Consider the following 18,471-nt stretch of genomic DNA (forward strand, 5'->3'; position numbering starts at 1 on the left):
ACCGCTCTCTTTGTCCCTCTATATTTTTTGTAGGTGTTGTGGTCAGCCCTCGGCAAGACAGAAATTAGTTGCCTATCTCAATAACCTTGATAGCGATACGTACAGAAAGCACGTTTTCTTAAAGGAACAACCTGGGTTCATTCCTTAATATCTCGGGCTCAGACTGTCTGCATTATTATTTTGGCTCCCTTTCCTTGACCTCGAAGTTGTATTCCTTGTTAAGGCTGCCACCAGTTGCTATGGAGACGTGGTTCCGGCGACCTTAAACAGCGTCTGCTTCGAACTCGAAGCAGGCTGGCCGTCGGAGAAGGTCCGGCAGGGAAGACGAGATGATGTAAAAACAAATGAGAGAAGTTCAGTTCATCTTTAGAAGCGAGCGGTGCGCTCCAAGACAAGAACTACAGAAACGTCCCGCGTGCATTCTCCTGCACGCAAGGGCAGATATTTTCCCGTGGCGTCTAGCTGGCCTTCGTATACCCTACACCAGCCGGGCAACCCAATTCTCTATTACTCCTTAGTAGGAGGGTCTTGTCAGAGCATTGGTCACAATTCCACAATGAGGAATTGGCAGAGAAATCATTCCTTGGCGTAGAGGTGGTGAGCGCAGGTCACGTCGGGTCAACCGGGTCACTGGTCAGCCCACACAGAGAAATACGGAGAGAAACCACTCCCTGACGTACGGGTGGTAAAAGGAGGACAGAGGAAAGCAGGATTTGCACTGCTGCATAATCCCATCGCACCCACCTGATGGACAAGTCTTTTCATGCTGACAAGTGTGACAATTGGGCACGTCGTGTCTCAGACGCTTGGAATCCGTTCTATCAATCGCCGCACACAGTGAACCATCGCAGACTGCCCCGCCACCGAAGGAGATCCAGATAGGCAGGGGACAACATCCGCTGGCCAGAGCTGTGAAGCAGGTCGGTGCTTGTAGCCGTCGTCCGTTGTCTCCGCAGGTCTGTGGAGCACGAAACACTGTGGGCGTTCTGCCACATCGCTCAACGTCTCGGTCCGAGTCTAGATGCCTCAGAAGGGTCTGGAACAGTTTCTCGTTCACAGTACGCGTTGGCAGAACTACACCAAGACTCAGCCACCCAGTCGACAAGCGCGAGAAAAGTTCTCGCTGCGCTCCGCCAGGCTTAGTCCCTACTCAAAAGTGACAGTTTTACAGAACTCACAGCAGCACTAAATACATACATGAACGTGTTATACGCTTCCTAAAACATGACGCAATCAAACTGCGTAAACCACAATAAGACCCTTTCAATAGTATGTCAGGAAAAAAAATACGTGCTTTGGGAAACACTTGAGGCAGATTCTCGATCTACGGGCTATCGATGGAAGCCATCAGCATTTCCATGAATAGTCTCCTTTACAGACAGACAGACAGACAGACAGACAGACAGACAGACAGACAGACAGACAGACAGACAGACAGACAGACAGACAGACAGACAGACAGACAGACAGACAGACAGACAGACAGACAGACAGACAGACAGACAGTGAACTTTATTTTATCCTGAGGAGCTTCCGCGGGGGGCCCTATCGGGGACCAGCGAAAGCCGCTGGCCGCGTCCAAGTCGGGGCAGGAATACCGTGTTCCGCCCTTTCTTGGGCCCTCTGGATTGCCTGTAGTTGTGTATAGAGCGATGGGCTCCGGAGTGCCTCTTCCCAGTCGGCTTCGCCGGATAGAGGGCCGTGAGGTAACGCGGGGCATTGCCAGAGCATGTGCACTGAGGAACAATAAATCTCCTTACAGTCCGGGAAGCTTGAATCGATGTCTGTGGAGATACGGCTGAGAAAGCCCCGCGAGGGGAATGAGCCCGTCTGGAACATTCTAAGTGAAACTGACTGAGGCCTGTCTAACTTCGGGTGAGGAAGAGGATAGGCCCTTCTACTAAGCCGATAGTGAGAGGTTATTTCATGAAAAGTAAAGAGCGGATCGTTCTGCTGGATTTCATCCGGTCCCCATAAGGCCTCCATGCCGCCGCGGCGCGTTAGATCTCGCGCACGGTCATGGGCAAGTTCGTTGAAGTTAGCTATGTCCTGATGATCGACCGCACCCACATGGGCGGGAAACCAAGAGATGAAGTGAGTGCCAGGGTTTGTTCTCTTTTCCAGAATGGAGGCAGCCTCTCAGGCTAGGTTACCCGATTCGAAAGCTTTGATGGCCGCTCGTGAGTCTGTGAAAACGTTGGTACGCGAGAGGTCGGTCATGGCCAGGGCTATGGCGACCTGTTCCGCGACTCCGCTCGTAGCTAACCTGACCGAGGCCGAGGAGCGTAATTCCTCTTTGCCGTCAATGATTGCCAAAGCGAACGTGCTAGAGTTGCCGTACTGAGCCGCGTCGACGAAGACAGTCGAATCTTGATTCTCGCCGGCCTTCTGTATAATCGCCCGTGATCGGGCTTATTGCCTCCCTACATTGTATTGCAGGTACATATTCCGAGGGAATGGGCTGACCACAAAGGTTGCCCGGGCCTCCCTGGATAAGGTGATTTCTTGTTCGTTGAGAATTCTGGGAGCCATGCCTGCCCCGTCTAGAATGCGTTTCCCTGCCCTGGTTGACGACACCCTGACTAGCTGAGCGGTAACCTGCGCGTCGATCACTTCATCAATGTCGTTGTGCATATCGAGTTTGCTTAACCTGTCCGAGCAAGAGGTTACTGGTAACCGCAGTACCTTTTTGATGCTCTTGCGCATGAGAATGTCAAGTTTTGGTTCAGTTAAGGGCCGAGGCTACATAGTTGATGTGACTCATTAGGAAAGCGTGATTGATCCTGAGGAAGTTGTCTTCACCTAGTCTCTTCTTTCGTCCAGATACTCTAGCAACGAGTCTCAGCATGCTTTCAGCTTTGGTCGTGATGCGGGTGAGCGTTTTGGCGTTACATTCACGTGCGTCAATCAGTAATCCTAGGACTCGGATAGATTCGACTTTAGGAGTGGGCTGCTCGTTCCTTGCAAACAGGGATATGGGAAGTTGGTTAAGGGGGGTGAATCCACTAACACTTTGCCTGGCTGGCCTGATCCCACCTAGAGTCAACATTTTTTCCATCTCAGCATCCATAATCTCACGTTCGCCCCCTATCAACTTGCCTGGCTGGCCTGATCACACCTACGAAGTCAACATTTTTTCGACCTCAGCATCAATAATCTCACGTTCGCCGCCTAACACCTTGCCTGGTTGGCCTGATCACACCTAGAGTGAAAATTTTTTCCACCTCTGCATCCATAATCTCACGTTCGCCGCCTAACACCTTACCTGGCTGGCCGGATCCCACCTATAGAGTCAATATTTTTTTCCACTTCAGCATCCATAATCTCACGTTCGCCGCCTAACACCTTGCCTGGCTGGCCTGATCACACCTAGAGTCAACATTTTTTCCACCTCAGCATCCATAATCTCACGTTCGCCGCCTAACACCTTGCCTGGCTGGCCTGATCACACCTACGAAGTCAAAATTTTTTCCACCTCAGCATCAATAATCTCACGTTCGCCGCCTAACACCTTGCCTGGCTGGACTGATCACACCTAGAGTGAAAATTTTTTCCACCTCAGCATCCATAATCTCACGTTCGCCGCCTAACACCTTGCCTGGCTGGCCTGATCACACCCTACGAAGTCACCATTTTTTCCACCTCAGCATCAATAATCTCACGTTCGCCGCCTAACACCTTGCCTGGCTGGCCTGATCACACCTAGAGTAAAAATTTTTTCCACCTCAGCATCCATAATCTCACGTTCGCGTGGTGACACTCGATAAGCCTCTGAACGTACCGGCTCCGAAGTAAGCCCGATGTCCTATGTAAGAACCGATGTCCTTCCTGGCCTATGTACAAATAAGTCCCGAATCTCTTGCAGGTTTTCCTGCAACTCCATCATTCCTTCAGGCTCCAGTTGCACCTTAAAGACTACTTCCCTAATTAGTCGTTCCCTAGCCTCCCCATTAGTGACTGACACGAACCCTGAAAGCTCTACCGGAATTTCTTTGGGAACGTTTACCATCATGCATAAGAACTTCTTCCGGTTCCCTGTAAAGCTTGAGCAGACTACAGTGATAAACCAGCTCTGTCTTCCGCTTTCCAGACAGGCTTATAGCGTAGTTCGTGTGAGACAGTTTCTGAACTGCGTTGGCGGGACATTCCCACTGCACCTCGAGATAGTTTTTCTGCGATGGTCGCGGAATCCTTACTTTATTGCCGACTTCAAATGAATGGATCCTGAACGTCCAGTCATAATACACCTTGGGTCTATGCCGGGCCTTAGACATGGCATCTTTTGACAATCTCTGCGCCTTCCCTAAGCGTTCTAGTAGCTTAAGTGCGTATTCGACCACAACTCTGTCTTCCCCGCGTCCTTCACAGGATTCGCGGACCATGCGCAGCGGCGATACCAGTGAGCGGCCGTATACGAGCTCTGCTGGTGAAAAACCGGTTGCTTCATGAGGCGCAATTCTCCACGGAAACGTGGTAGCAGGTAAGCACCGCTCCCATTCTGTCTTCCTTACGAAGAATAACTCATTAACGCGCGCTTCATAGTAGAGTGTAGCTTCTATACGGAATTGGTATGCGGATTGTACATTGAGCTATAACTGAGCCTTACCTCATATCGTTCTAGAAAGGTCGTCGTTAGGGCACTAGTAAACACGGTGCCATGGTCAGACTGTACTTCGGCGGGAAGGCCAGCTCGTGCGAAACTTGAGACGAGCGCATTAACTATTTCCAACGAACTCAGTTATTTAAGTGGGACCGCTTCGGGGAACTTAATAGCGGGGTAAATGGCTGTTAAATGATGAAGGTATCCCGAGGCTGTTACTGGAAGTGGGCCTACTGTGTCGACCTCGAGCCGGCTAAAGGGCTCAGTGATGATCGGCACTAGCTTCATTGGCGCTTTTGCCTTTTCACCCGGGTTCCCTACGCACTAACATGTGACGCAAGTCCTTACAAATTGCTCTGCGTCGAGGAAACAACATGACCAATAATACTTCTGTAATAGTCGATCCTTAGTTTTTTTAACACGACCAGCTAGTGAAATGTGACACCTCTACGATCTACATACTTCGAGTACAGTAGGTCGCCTCTCTCATAGAAATTCACGTTTTTGCGTGCCACACCTTCGTTCAGGTTTTTTCAGATATTCCACAGGCTGGGATCCTTGTTTTTTACTCTTACGTCAAGGCTGAATTATGTGCCTTTAACAGCGGCTGTAGACCTTCCGGCGTAGGCGCTACAAGCAAATACGGCGACTGATCTTCCAATAACTCGACTGCTTGAGTGGATCCAAACTTCTGCGGTTCGAACGAAAACGCATTCGCGATCTCTGCTTCCTGAGGTTCTGAACTGGCATCCACCTCAGTTAGTGCCGTTTCCGCGACTGATTTTCCAGTTAACTAGCGAGCTGTCGCTCCCGTTATTGCCATCACGCTAGCCTCACCGAACATTAGCCCTTCCTCGCGCAGAATCTGATCCGACCTATTTGAGAACAAGTATAGGTACTGCGGAGTAAGGCAGCTTCTGTCTCAAGTGTGCCGAAAGGACCTTTAATAGATACAATTGCTAACTGGAAAACATGCACTGTTAGCTTCAACAGCTTCTTTATTCAGGCGCATTAACTTGTGAACGTCTAAGGTTCCGCATAAGAGCTTGAACTACGTCCATATCAGCCGCAGGGTCGCACAATACGCGACATGGTTTCCCGTTCACTTCCAAGTCACACATGTACGGTTTGAGTTGCTTCATGTTCTCGTCATTGCAACCGACCAATAAAAACGATACCTTTTCCGTGTTACATAGCGCAGCAATGCGCCCTCGTTTGTTGCAGTTGTAGCAAAGAAAGGGTTGCCTCGTTTCCAATTTCTTAACTTCAGGGGTCCCTTTCGACCTTGAAGTATTCGATTTTGAGGTGCTCTCCATCATTGGGTCCTACCTTCTTTTTTAGGGCCCTAGCTTGCACTTGCACAGTCTAAAATCGGGATCGCGTTTTCGACCGCCGCTGACTTCGCGATCCCGACGCGTCACAAGTTTATCGGCTATAGTTCAGCGGCTCTGGCTATCGTGCTAACTTCTCGCCTATCCTAAATTCACTACCTTATGTTCTCAGGTAACCGGTTATCGAATTGTTCAAGTGCAAACCACTGAACAACCTTCGCGTGATCACTATAGGCTTTTTGTTCCTTGAGCCATTGCTTATAAGCTTATATGCAAACTATTCCACTAACAGCCTGTACTTCCTCGGCAAGCTGGACTTTCCTTATCATAATCCTCAGCTTCCTCTCTGATTAAGCGAGCGATTGCGTCCGTCGCCTTGCCCGGTAGCAGTGCGAGTAGAGGCTGTGGCCATGATTCGCGGGTGAACCCTTGCTTATCGCACATCCACTCAAAGATCACTAAGAACAAACCAATGCCCCTCTGAGCTTAAAGGGCCGCCTTAGCTCTGTCATCTTAAACGGTGAGCGCTGTCCTGTCCTGTATTCTTCGGTACTCTGCCCTGCTGCTCAAGCGCGTTCTATTTCAAGCTCGAGTCGCTTGAATTCAAGTGCCTGCTGTCTTCCTCCATGCTTCTGTTCTCTCTGTTCTTTAAGTTCCCGTTCTTCATGTTCGTCTGCCTGACTTTTTGCAGTCTCCCTCTCTCTAATGATCACTTGGCATTCCGTAACCTCATCATCCTCAGCCTCTAGAGTAAGAATGCCTCTAGAGTAAGAGCATTTCGGAGTGCGTCAGTAACAACCAGTTGCGATTCCGGAAGGCCTTCGCAACAACTCCGGTCTGCGCAAGAACTTCAAATTCATGGATGTTTTCAGCGTTGCTCTCGCCATTGTAAACAAGTATCTTGCCGCAACCTAACTATACTTGCGGACAACTATCTGTGGGTATGAAGGCAAAGCTACGGGGGCGGAGCTTCTGTTCCTGTGTTACCGCGCCAAGTAGTCCGCCATCATTTGACAGTGCTTTTGGTTGCTCGGAACAGACGCTGAATCGACGCAGCTTCCACGCCCGAAGACTTCATGTTTTCCCAGACGCGGAAGGAAAAAGCCGCAAAATAAGTAAACTTTTACATTCAGGGGAGTGTTTTGTCTTATTTAACTGCCGCTAATAAAGTGTTTACGTTTTTTCTGTCCCAGCTTAAACTAACGGGTGTTTCGCCGCGGGTGTTTCGCCGCGCTAAAGCTACAAATCATCCTGATCATTGGTCTCGATATCACCGCATTGCCAGTGAATATTGTTCGGCAACAGCCAGTGCCAAAAACACATTCCTAAATAATACTCTGCCCTCGTTCTTGGTTTCTAACCCACGGAAGTTTTGGTCTACGGTTGCAGGTACTAAAAAGAATGTTCTTCAATTAATCCAATCAGACGTGCCAGTTCCAACTCACGAGTGCTGCGAAATTCTGAATAATACCTTCTCGTCATTTTTTCAGCGATCAGTACAGCCAAATTTTCCATTCTTATCGTCCCAAAGTTTTCCGCCTATGGATCCTATCTCGCTTGACTGGATTGGCATCGGCAAACTTATCAGAAACCAAAAAATTTCTTCATCCTGTGGTCCCGACTTCATTAATTCAAAAATGCTAAAGTGTACTGAAGTTTTTTCAAGTGTTATTTTATCAAAGATTTTTGACCAGACCCTACAGCTTTCTACCCTGCCCAAAGACTGGAAGGTGGGAAAGGTGGTTCCGGTCCATAAATCAGGTGACACTCACTCCTCCAATAATTATCGACCAATTTCATTGACATGCATTCCAAGTAAAATATTAGAGCACATAATTTATTCACGCCTCATTAATTTCCTCGAGATGAATTCTTTCTTTAACAACGCACAACATGGATTTAGAAAATTCTTTTCCTGCGAAACCCAACTCTTGTCTTTTACCAATGACTTGTTTATTAATGTAGATCAGCAACTTCATACTGACTGTGTATTTCTGGACTTTTCGCGAGCTTTTGATTCTGTTTCTCATGATTTACTTATTTTCAAACTTTCTCTTCTTAATATTGACCCAAACATATTTGCATGGATTAAGGATTTTCTCTCTAACAGGACCCAGTATGCAACCGCTAATAATTATACCTCTAGACCTTGTTCAGTTACCTCCGGTGTACCGCAAGGATCCGTACTGGGGCCCCTGCTTTTTCTCATCTATATTAATGACCTTCCTGACTGTATCTCTAACTCAATCATTAGGCTGTTCGCGGACGACTGCGTCATCTACCACAAAATAACTAACCTTAATGATTCCAGTAAGCTTCAATATGATCTGGTTAGTGTATCAAAATGGTGTAACAAATGGCAAATGCAGCTTTACACAAATAAATGCAAACATATGCGTGTCTCCTGCCGCTCTACCCCTTCTGATCCGCCCCCCTATTCTATTAATGGTACTGTCCTGTCGGTTGTTAACTCTTATAAGTATCTTGGCCTGCATATTACTAGCAATCTTTCGTGGAACATGCATGTTGAATATATCACTAACAATGCTAACCGAACATTAGGTTATCTAAGACGTAACTTTGCATCCGCTCCGACCTCACTAAAGCTTACCATGTTCAAAACGCTCGTCCGTCCAAAATTAGAATATGCGTGTGCCATATGGGACCCTGCTCATCCCAATCTCATTAATTCACTTGAAAGAATTCAGAACCGCGCAGCGCGCTTTATCCTCTCTAATTATTCACGTCATTCTAGCGTCACATCCATGAAAAAAACATTAGATCTACCTGACCTTTCACTACGTCGCAAGCATTCTCGCTTTTGTCTTTTTCATAAAATATACTACCTCAATCCTTTCTTGAAAGAAAATCTCTTCACCAGACCCAGTTACATCTCATCTCGCATCGATCATCAACACAAAGTTGAAGTGCCATCTTGCCGCACTAATTTGTACCATTCTTCATTCTTACCAAGAACCGCCACTGCATGGAACCGCCTTCCCGCCTCCTTAGTCACCATTTGTGACAGCACCAATTTCAAGCTTGCTGTTCAAAGTGCCTTATAGTTCCTTCATTATTTTCTTTTTTATTATTCTTTCGTTCTGTAAATAATGTACTCTACCACTCCTTTCTGTAGTGCCTGCCGGCCTTGAAAGTATGTACAATAAATAAATAAATAAATAAATAAATAAATAAATAAATAAATAAAAAAACCTGGATGAAAACACGGGACTCTTTTCAGAAGCGCTCTCATTTGTGCGCGCTTTGCCTCCGTAGTTTTCCCTTCATAGCCACAGAAAGTTGTCGGTGGGCATAGGGGACAATGGTACGTCGAATTACCCGTTCTGTTCTAACCCTTCAACAAAACCTGGCGAAACTCAGCCCAAGCAGACTCACACTAACCACCTTGTAGCCAAGAATCCGGCGTAGACCATCGCAAACGCTGCATTCAGTTAGGCCTTCGTAGACGAGGCTCGTAGATCCATATCCCTCCGCAGCTTACCAGTTGTTAAGGCTTCCACCTGTTGTTACGGGGACTGAGTTTCGGCGACTTTCAACAGCGTCTGCTTGGAGCTCGAACCATGTTGACCATCGGAGAGGCTCTGACAGGTAAGACGAGATGACGTAAAAACAAATAACAGAAGTCCAATGCATCGCTGCCGGTGAGCGGTGCACTCCATGACAAAAAGTACAGAAACGTTCGGCATGCGTGCTCGAGCAAGCAAGGGCAGGGAAGACTTCCACTTGGTGTCTTGCTGGCCGTCTTATATCCTGCACCATCCAGGCTACCTCATTCTTTCTTGCTCCGTGGTAGAGGGCCTTGTCAACACACCGGTCATCAGCCCACACAGAGGAATTCAGAGAGAAACGACTCCTTGGCGTAGATGTGGTGATCGTACGTCACGTCGGGTCAACTCACACAGAGGAACACGGAGACAAACCACTCACTGGCGTAGAGGTGGCCAGCGGAGGTCACGTCGGGTCAACACACCGGTCGACAACCACAGAGGAACAGGGAAATCTCTCTCTGGCGTAGAAGTGGGGAACGGAGGAGAGAGGAGAGTAGGATTTGCACTGGTGCTCAATCCCGTCGCACCCACCCAGCGAGGAAGTCTTTCATGTTGACGAGTATGATGATTAGGCATGTCGTGTCTCAGGCGCTTGGCATCCGTCCCATTCACTGCCGCACACAGTGAAGCGTAACATCCTACAAAATGAGACTCCTTCTGAGCAGTCAACCACTTTTTCCGACATATGCTTCAGCCATGTAAGAGGGCAATGGTCGCTCACGACCGTGAATTTGGTGCCTTGTATACAGCTTTCTAGCCTTTGAATGGCCCATACTATGCACAAACACTCTTTCTAGAGGTACTGAGCGAAGTTGAGCAAGGACGACATCTAGACCACGGTTGCTAATTGTGTGCAGAAGTCCAGCGAGAGAAGCATAGGCCGTGAAGACAAAGCTTTGCTCTCAAAACCATCCACAAATTCCGAATACGGTTCCGCAAATCTTCCACTTTCGTGCGGCTCACCCACTAACATTTTCTTTCTCTTGTCCACAAGGGACCCGCACTTAAAAAATAACAAAACGAATGTTGCCTAAATTACGTGCTTAAAACTACACGAAGATTCAAGCTTGGTTCCAATACTCTCACGCACGCTCGAAGCGATACCCAAAACACTGCCGTCTTATGAACACACGTGCGAGACACGCACCAACGTTTTGTTTCTCTGTGTAAGTGAACTGATACTCGAGCGCGCCAGTACATGTTTCTAACAAATAACCTAGACGCAGAGGAGCAAGCTTATGCCACAGACAAAAAAAAAAAAGAGGCCTATCTGCTTAAAATGCTTAAGATCGAGCAAACAAAGTTTCAAAAATTTATTCGTGTGAAAACCATCTCTTTCAGAATATCAGCGAGCTTCTAAACAAGCAGTCAAAAGAAAGCTCAAAACTGGCTTATCGAAACGACGTGTATGCTCGGAGATCTCAAAATGTTTAACCGAATTCTAAAAGTAAGGAAACAAAAACACTGTTCTTTGCACAGTGCCTGCATCGCTCTTATTCTTTCCGAATAGCCGACGTTTGCGTCATTTCTTTAAACCGTACTCGAGGCGGGCGTGGCCTGAAAGCACTTCTTCTCCCGCTTGTCAACCAGGGAACAGAAAGTGTAGTACTTCGCTAGAATAGCAGCTTGGGCTTGTTGGTTTTCCATCCTGCTAGTAACATCGCAAAATGTAGACAAGAGACGAGACAAGAAGACACCACAAGTGCTGACTTTCAACAACGTTTATTCCGAAAGAAACACGGCTTCTTATAACCATTGCCCACACGTGTCGCAGTCACGTGATCGCACATCATATGAAACATGCACTTTTTCTTTTTTGCACTCAAGATAGGAATCTAGGCATCCATATCAGGGATTGCCCCTCAAAAGATTGCGCCGCAGAATTCAGACGCTGTAAAGTGCTGAAGAAACACAATGACCAGCTGGTCCGGGAGATAATTGAGGCAGCCGAGATTACCAGACTTCGTGAGTAATGCGTTAGCACGCCGTCCTTGTTACTGACAAAAAAAGAACTTGAGCTTTTGCATGTGCAACCACTATCTTGAGTGCAAAAAAGAAAAAGTGCATGTTTCACATGATGTGCGATCACGTGACTGCGACATGTGTGGGCAATGGTTATAAGAAGCCGTGCTTCTTTCGGAATAAACGTTGTTGAAAGTCAGCGCTTGTGGTGTCTTCTTGTCTCGTCTCCTGTCTACATTTTGCGCTGTTACTAGCAGGAAGAAAGTGTACGTAGACCATTCTCATCGCTACAGACTACCGACGCCTAAAGTACTGGCAACATGCCTTCTACGCACAGCACTACGAAATCACTGCCTGGTATGACCTCTTCCCGTCGCCTTGCCATCGCGCTCTTCTGTGTCGTACAGGTTACCCTTCGAAGAGAAATCAACGAAGGGGACCATAATTGCACCCTGCTTTTCGTCCTCCTGTGCGCCGAACGTCGCTTTCTTTTCTTCTTCGTCTGACGTCTCAGACGTGTTCTGACTCGAAACATACCAAACGACAAACACGCCTTTCTAACTCTCTCTCTCTGCGTTCCCCACAAGGTTTAGCGTCTTTCGATTTATTCGGCCGAGTTGCCTTTTCTGCTGCATTCCTCAATTTCGGACGCCACTTTCTCTTAGCACTCTTATGGGTTCTCATTTCCGGGTGCCTTTGTTTTCTTCCCATTGGCAGCTCCTCAGTCTGACCATCTGCTTGAATTTCCACCGGGGAGATCGGCAAGATTTCCTCCTCCAGCTTAACTACGTTTCCGTAGCTAGCTGTTTCATTCTCTTTGCAAAGTGTTCATCGTCGTAACTCAGCGCCTGACTCTCTTCCTGAATTCTTGTCGGGGAAATCAGAAAGGTTTCTTCCTCCGGCTTAACTACTTTTCCAGAGCTAGCTGTTTCATCCCCAGTTTTTGTGGTTTGCTGCCCTCGAGGGCAAGATTGTGGCGGTTGGGAAGGCTTTTGATCGTATTGGGCGCTACTGTTCTGTGGCTTTAAACCATGACTTGCCAGGTACTCATCGGCCAGCTGTGCTGCACTCTTTACCGACGCACGTTGGTGCCTGTCCTTAACCGAGGTGCGCACGTTATCGTCAGGGTCTCGTGAAACTGCTCTAAGCAAAATAAATCTGCAAGTTTACTGACGTTATCCGCCCCTGCTTCTTTCATCCACTCGGGAACATTATCCTTCAGTTGACACGCAAACTCAACAAGGCTTTCATTACGCTTCATTCTTTCCTCTCGAAGTCTCCTCCGAAATCACTTTGCGGAGAGCCTGTATTTTGCGAACAAACTTGACTTCACTCAACTGTACTCGCCTGCCTCGGCTGCACTCAGTCATGCCAAGACTTGCGAGGCTTCTCCTGGCAGTAACTCAAGCAACCGCTATGTCAATGCGTTCTGGTGAAATGACCGTTTCTCACAAATCCGTTCAAAATTAATTAGATAGAGACCGATGTCATCGCCTGCTTTGTATCGCTGAAGCAAGGTTGCCATTTTAACGCTTTCCTTTTGTGGCGGCGCCGCATCCGCACCACGCGCTAATCTCGCTTGCTCTAGTTTTATTTTTGTGAGCATGATTTCTGCCAGCGTTTGTTCCCTCTCGAGCTCAATTTCTGCCTGCCTTTGATCCCTTTTGCGCTCCTTCGCTTCCACTCTTTCTTTCCTCTGGCGACACATCTTCTCCCAGGCATACGTGAGCTCGTCCTCATCGAAACCTGCTTGGCCAATCGCCGTGCGAATTTCGGGTTTCCTCAACTTATGGTTAGTATCCATACAGATCTAGCTCTGCTGCCAACAGTAGGAGCTCCTATATTTTTTAACACTGTGATGTCTATGGTTTTCCGAGAGCCGGCTACAACTTCCCCTGTATTTACCGTGCACGGCGTGGCGATCAATCACAGCTAATTGCCCGAAAGAGAGCCCTGTCGTTATCGTCAAGCAAAACGTAGTCGCTTCAGCACTCACCTAACTTCGACCTTGCGAAGGTCGTGTCTCCTGTAGTCACGTTACAGATCCGCCGACCTCAGATCATGAGGACTGCCTTCTGGTGCTCTTTCTTCAAGTTTCCTTGAGTCGTTCAAGAGTCCACTCAAATACTCCAAGAGTCTCTGAGACACGAAGAGGAGCTCTGCTGAGTCCGGATCCACATAACTCGCTCTTTTGTTCGCAGTTTATTCGAGCTTGCGGAGGTTTTCAGGCCCGTCGATCCCAGATCATGTTGACTGCCTTCTTGATCTCAACGTGACCAACCAGTTTGTTGCGGCTCGAGGTGGCGTTTGGGCCAGGAATTCACCAAACCCATTTACGAGTACGTCCGGTAGATAGGAATGAAGGAAAATGTGTTAATTTTACATTCTTTACACTGGCATCAGATGCGGAAGCCCACTGCCTGTCGGAGCATATTAAACGTCTGAGTTCACATCAGGACACGTCAGCCCCTCACCGCATCCAAAATCTCCACTTTTAGTACTATCGTCTTCAATGGGTGACTAGACTCGGAAATCTGATGACTGTATCGCGGCCAATCAGAATCGTCGAAGTGGTCGCAATATCGCGCCCACCATATCGCACCATTCCGCCGAGCTCCGCCCCCTGATTTTGTGCTTTCGCCCCCTCATATTTAGTAACCTGTGTATACAAAGTCAAAGACGTTCCCACGGTAGCATTTGACGTTGGCCCTTTTTATTAATTAGTTCAGGATATCAGGTTCAGGTAGACGGGTCTTTTGTGAACCCGTCAACAGCCGGCGTTAAGGCTGCGTTGACTTCTGGATAGGCGCTGATGAATGGGTGACATTGCCTCGTCGTAAACGTATAATTAATGCCTCTGGCCCTGTTGAGGCGTAACATAACGCTCAAAAGCGTTGTATGCTATTTTCAATCGTTTTCTGAAGAAATGTGCGTTCTTCATAAAATTTATATTTTGTGGAAATGCCAAAAATATTAGTGAACGAGAAGAAAAGGGGTTAACCGAAGGGCCCGATTTTATTAATTATTAATGGTGATACATAGGGTAAATTTGAAGTCTGCGGGTTATTAGGGGCTAAATGAAAATGAAATGTTCTCGTTTCCGGCCTATTTATCGGAGTTATATCAAGCGCATGCAAAGTTTCCCAGCTGCCTTATGAGGACCACTTAAGGCATCAATTTCATATCTGAAAAAAATAGGGATCATGCTGTGGATGACGTGGGAACAAATTTTGAAGTATGTATGCCAACTAGGAGGCGGGCGGAGAAGAGTCACTGCTTCGAAAATATTAGCTGAATTCTTTGATTCCTGCTAATTTTCATTCATTATACGAGCCACGTAGTTGTACAGAGCAAACAATGCAGAAATCTGACGAAGGGAGGCGCAAAGAAGGCGGACACAGTGCTTTGTGCCTGTCTTCGTCTTTGTCGAATGTCTGCGCCGTTTCCTTGTAAGATGATCAACCTAGCCCAACCGGAAACGCTGGTCGTAGCTGCTTTTCCAGATCTCCTCGGCAAGTTACGTGAGGCAGGTTGCTTAAATTTTGTTGATGTAAGAAGCGTGTTGTGGGTGACATAAGATAAATGTTAATTTGTATAGCATAATTACAGTCTTAGTAGAAAATTAATTGCTTAAGCGTTCCATATTTTGACGTCACCATTATACGCATGGTCTACCCACCCAGAGTCCTAAATCAAATGCACATTCAACCAAGTTCAGATTCTGTGAAAATGGGGAATATTAAGCGTGATGTCGGCGTAGACATTATAGTTCCTGGTGTAATTATTCCTTATTTTAGGTTAGTAGTTGGTTTCACCGGTATCCTATGTGAACTTAACGAAGATAACGGGCATATTATAGGTAATGTGTAGGCAAAGTTCCAATCATGAGGGATAAGTGCTGCCTTTTTAATATATTTCGCATTCAAGCTACCGGTAGCTTTATAAAATTCCGGATAGCTTGAATGCGCAGTATTCTGCGTGGTTCGTAAAACACGTTTATACGCAAGTGTGTTTTACGAACGACGCATAACTTAGCTGTCAGCACTGGTAGAACGACAAATGCCACCGAGATCAAGTTTATCGAAGATGGGGGGAACACTATTTAGGATCTGTATGCCTGGTTAACTGGGTGGGGGTAAAATAACCCGCCTTGGTAGCTCGGTGGCTATTGGGTTGTCCTGCAAAGCTCAGGGTCGTTGGTGTAATTCCGGCCGCGGCGGTCGCATTTCGATCCAGGCAAAATTCAAAAGCGATCGCGTACGTAGATCAGATGGAAGCACTCCGGAGCATTACAAGTGTGTTTTACAAACTGGGTCAGATAGAAACCGCTGCCTCGTAAGAACTATACCTGCTACCAAGATCAAATTTAGTGGAGATGCGGGGAACATTATGGCCAAAGTTCTCACGCAATAAAATGCGCGTGGATGAATTACTGATTTTCTGAAAACTTTCTTAACAAGCACTAGAGAAGAAGCATAACTGCGAGTCGGCCTAGTCGGAACAGATTCATTCTTGAACAAACTTTCTGTGCACAAGACAAACACGGACAGAGACGTCCTTGTGTTGCTCCTTTTCTTTTTTCCTGCTTGTTTTGCGCACAGAAAGTTTGTGCAAAATTAAGGCACCGGAAAAGGTTGCATATGCGCATGGTTTCAAACGGGCGAGTCACATGCATGCAAAGCTTTAAAATATGTTTTAATTTTAAGCATCTGAAATTCTTATTGCAACTACAAGAAAAACGCAGCTTCACCGGAAACTGGATTGTGATTCTGCCAAGAAGTCCAATCATATTGTCATATTTTTGTTGTATTCATGCCCCTTGAAGTAGGCTTTCAGGGAAACACGGACTGGTTTGAGAGAATACGCGGTTATAACAAGAGCACTGCACTATAGTGGGAAGTATTCGCCAAGTTGCGTCATCTATGAGCTTCTGTGGAGTCAAAAAGAGCCGATATACTGCCGGGGCGTAACTCACCTCGCTATAATCAGGGGATATAGTTAGCATCTAACAACTAAGCGTAACCATATACCATGTTATGCATGGCGATCATAACTTTGACTTTTCCATGAATGAGACAGGACCTTGTTCAAGATGCAATCGCTGCTTGCGCACATTTCATTATTGCCGCCTGTAGCATCGTAGCGTACCAGCTTGTTTTGACTATCCTTAACACATTCCGAAAAATTTGTTTACAGAAGAGAAATAAAGAAAACTATTAAAGAAATGGTTGACAGCTCGTGAGGAAACGCATCACGGAGGACAAAAAGGTTACTTTCCAAAATATATGGCCTTTCCTCCGTGGTGTTCCTGCTATGAGCATACTTCAGTGAGTGCTAGATGCCTAAGCGTAACATTTGTAGTTATAGAGAGTAGGAAAGAAGGAAGGAAAGGCTGAGAAGTCAGTTTGACTTTGTCAGAGTCAGGTATTCGAATCTATGGGGTGGGGGGGGGGGGGAGGTAGAGTAAGAAATAGAGAATGACAGCCAGAAGAGAGATGGAGGTGAGTTTGACTATACACGCTAGACAAAACGCACCGTGTCTGTATGCGGACACTCCAGTCCGTTACATTCGGGTACTGCCAAAGCGCTCATACCTACTGTGCTGACTTGTGGGGACGCGGGGCTCCCGAGAGCAAAACTTCTCGGCCCTTACACTCCGGAAGACCTTGAAGTGAATTCCGGGGCCAGTGATGGCCTTCTTTCGGACGCTCCTTTACATCAGCCAAGTACGGATGGTTGTTATTCAGGGCTTTTATTTTTAGCCAACTAATCTATCCTGGGTGCTGCAGTCAAGCAATTTGAATGTCGCACAGATGCACGTAGGGACACGTTTCCACGTAAACTTTGGATTATGCCATGCTTGCAATAACAATAAAAGAAACTTTGTCCTACAGAGCACTGTGTTTTGTGACTGATGGTATTATTCTAATGACCGTAGGAGTGAAGAAATCAACTGTCGCCAGTTTTCCGCAACATTTGAGTATGAGAGGCGAAATAAGCATCTCAGTAGAAGCCCACAATAAAGCAATAAAGGTCGTTTTAACGCGGACGCGCTTGGCGCAACGCTACATAAAAGAAAATTTCTCCATCTGTTGACCAATAGCGAAACACGCCTTGACAAGCGCATGGGAATACGCACCAGCTAGAGTAAGAATATAAGCGACTTAGTGCGTGCTCAAAAAATTGCGAGAAGGTGGCAAACGAAACAAAAATTAATGCACTTCATTTGTGTAACACAGCTCAGATTGGCAAGCCTTTACACAAAGCGATAGTTAAAAGACCGCCACGCCGCTATATCGATTTGAATGCAAACTTCATGGTGAACGCTCATACAAGTACGCAGATTGGGCGCTAGTTTAATACACAGTCGCAATACGTCCTATCCCCTGGCCCACGTGAAAGCAGCGGCGAAATTTTGAAGATGTCGGCGTTTTCTGCTTCTGATTTGAATAAACGATTGCTGCTTCCGTGCTGCTTCAGATATTGTCTTCTTGCGGGCAATTACGCGCAGAATGGCAAAAGCAAACTTAACATCGAGAAAGATTCGTTCAAGCGTGAATGCTTCTGTGCAAGGGCCTACATAGCTGGAGCGCAAATTCTTGCTAACGTCGGAGCAAAGACAAATGAACAGTCACTTCCTTTTGAATGGCGGCTCAGCGGGCACTCTAGGTGCGTTATCGCTGGCAGACAAAAAAAAGATGGTCGTACTAGGCTGCCTCATTAATCACCGCTGCGCAGGGCTTAGCGAATGGCGGCAGCGCAGTGAGTGAAGAGTAATGAGCTCGAGTTTTCTGGCCCGGAGCGAATATAGGCTTTGCTCATAGGCTACGCGTTCGTTGTCCCTCAGACGCCAAAATGGCGCGCAAAGTGCGCGAAGTTGTTTCCATAAACAACACGGCACCTACGATCGTTTGCATACGCGGCGCTCGTGAGGCTAATCAGCAAGCTACACCGCATTCTTTTGTTCAAATTATCTGTGTGATCTTTCGGAAAATACCCTCCTGTGCAC

Source organism: Dermacentor andersoni, chromosome 3, assembly GCF_023375885.2.
Source record: "Dermacentor andersoni chromosome 3, qqDerAnde1_hic_scaffold, whole genome shotgun sequence".
In the NCBI taxonomy this organism is placed as follows: domain Eukaryota; kingdom Metazoa; phylum Arthropoda; class Arachnida; order Ixodida; family Ixodidae; genus Dermacentor; species Dermacentor andersoni.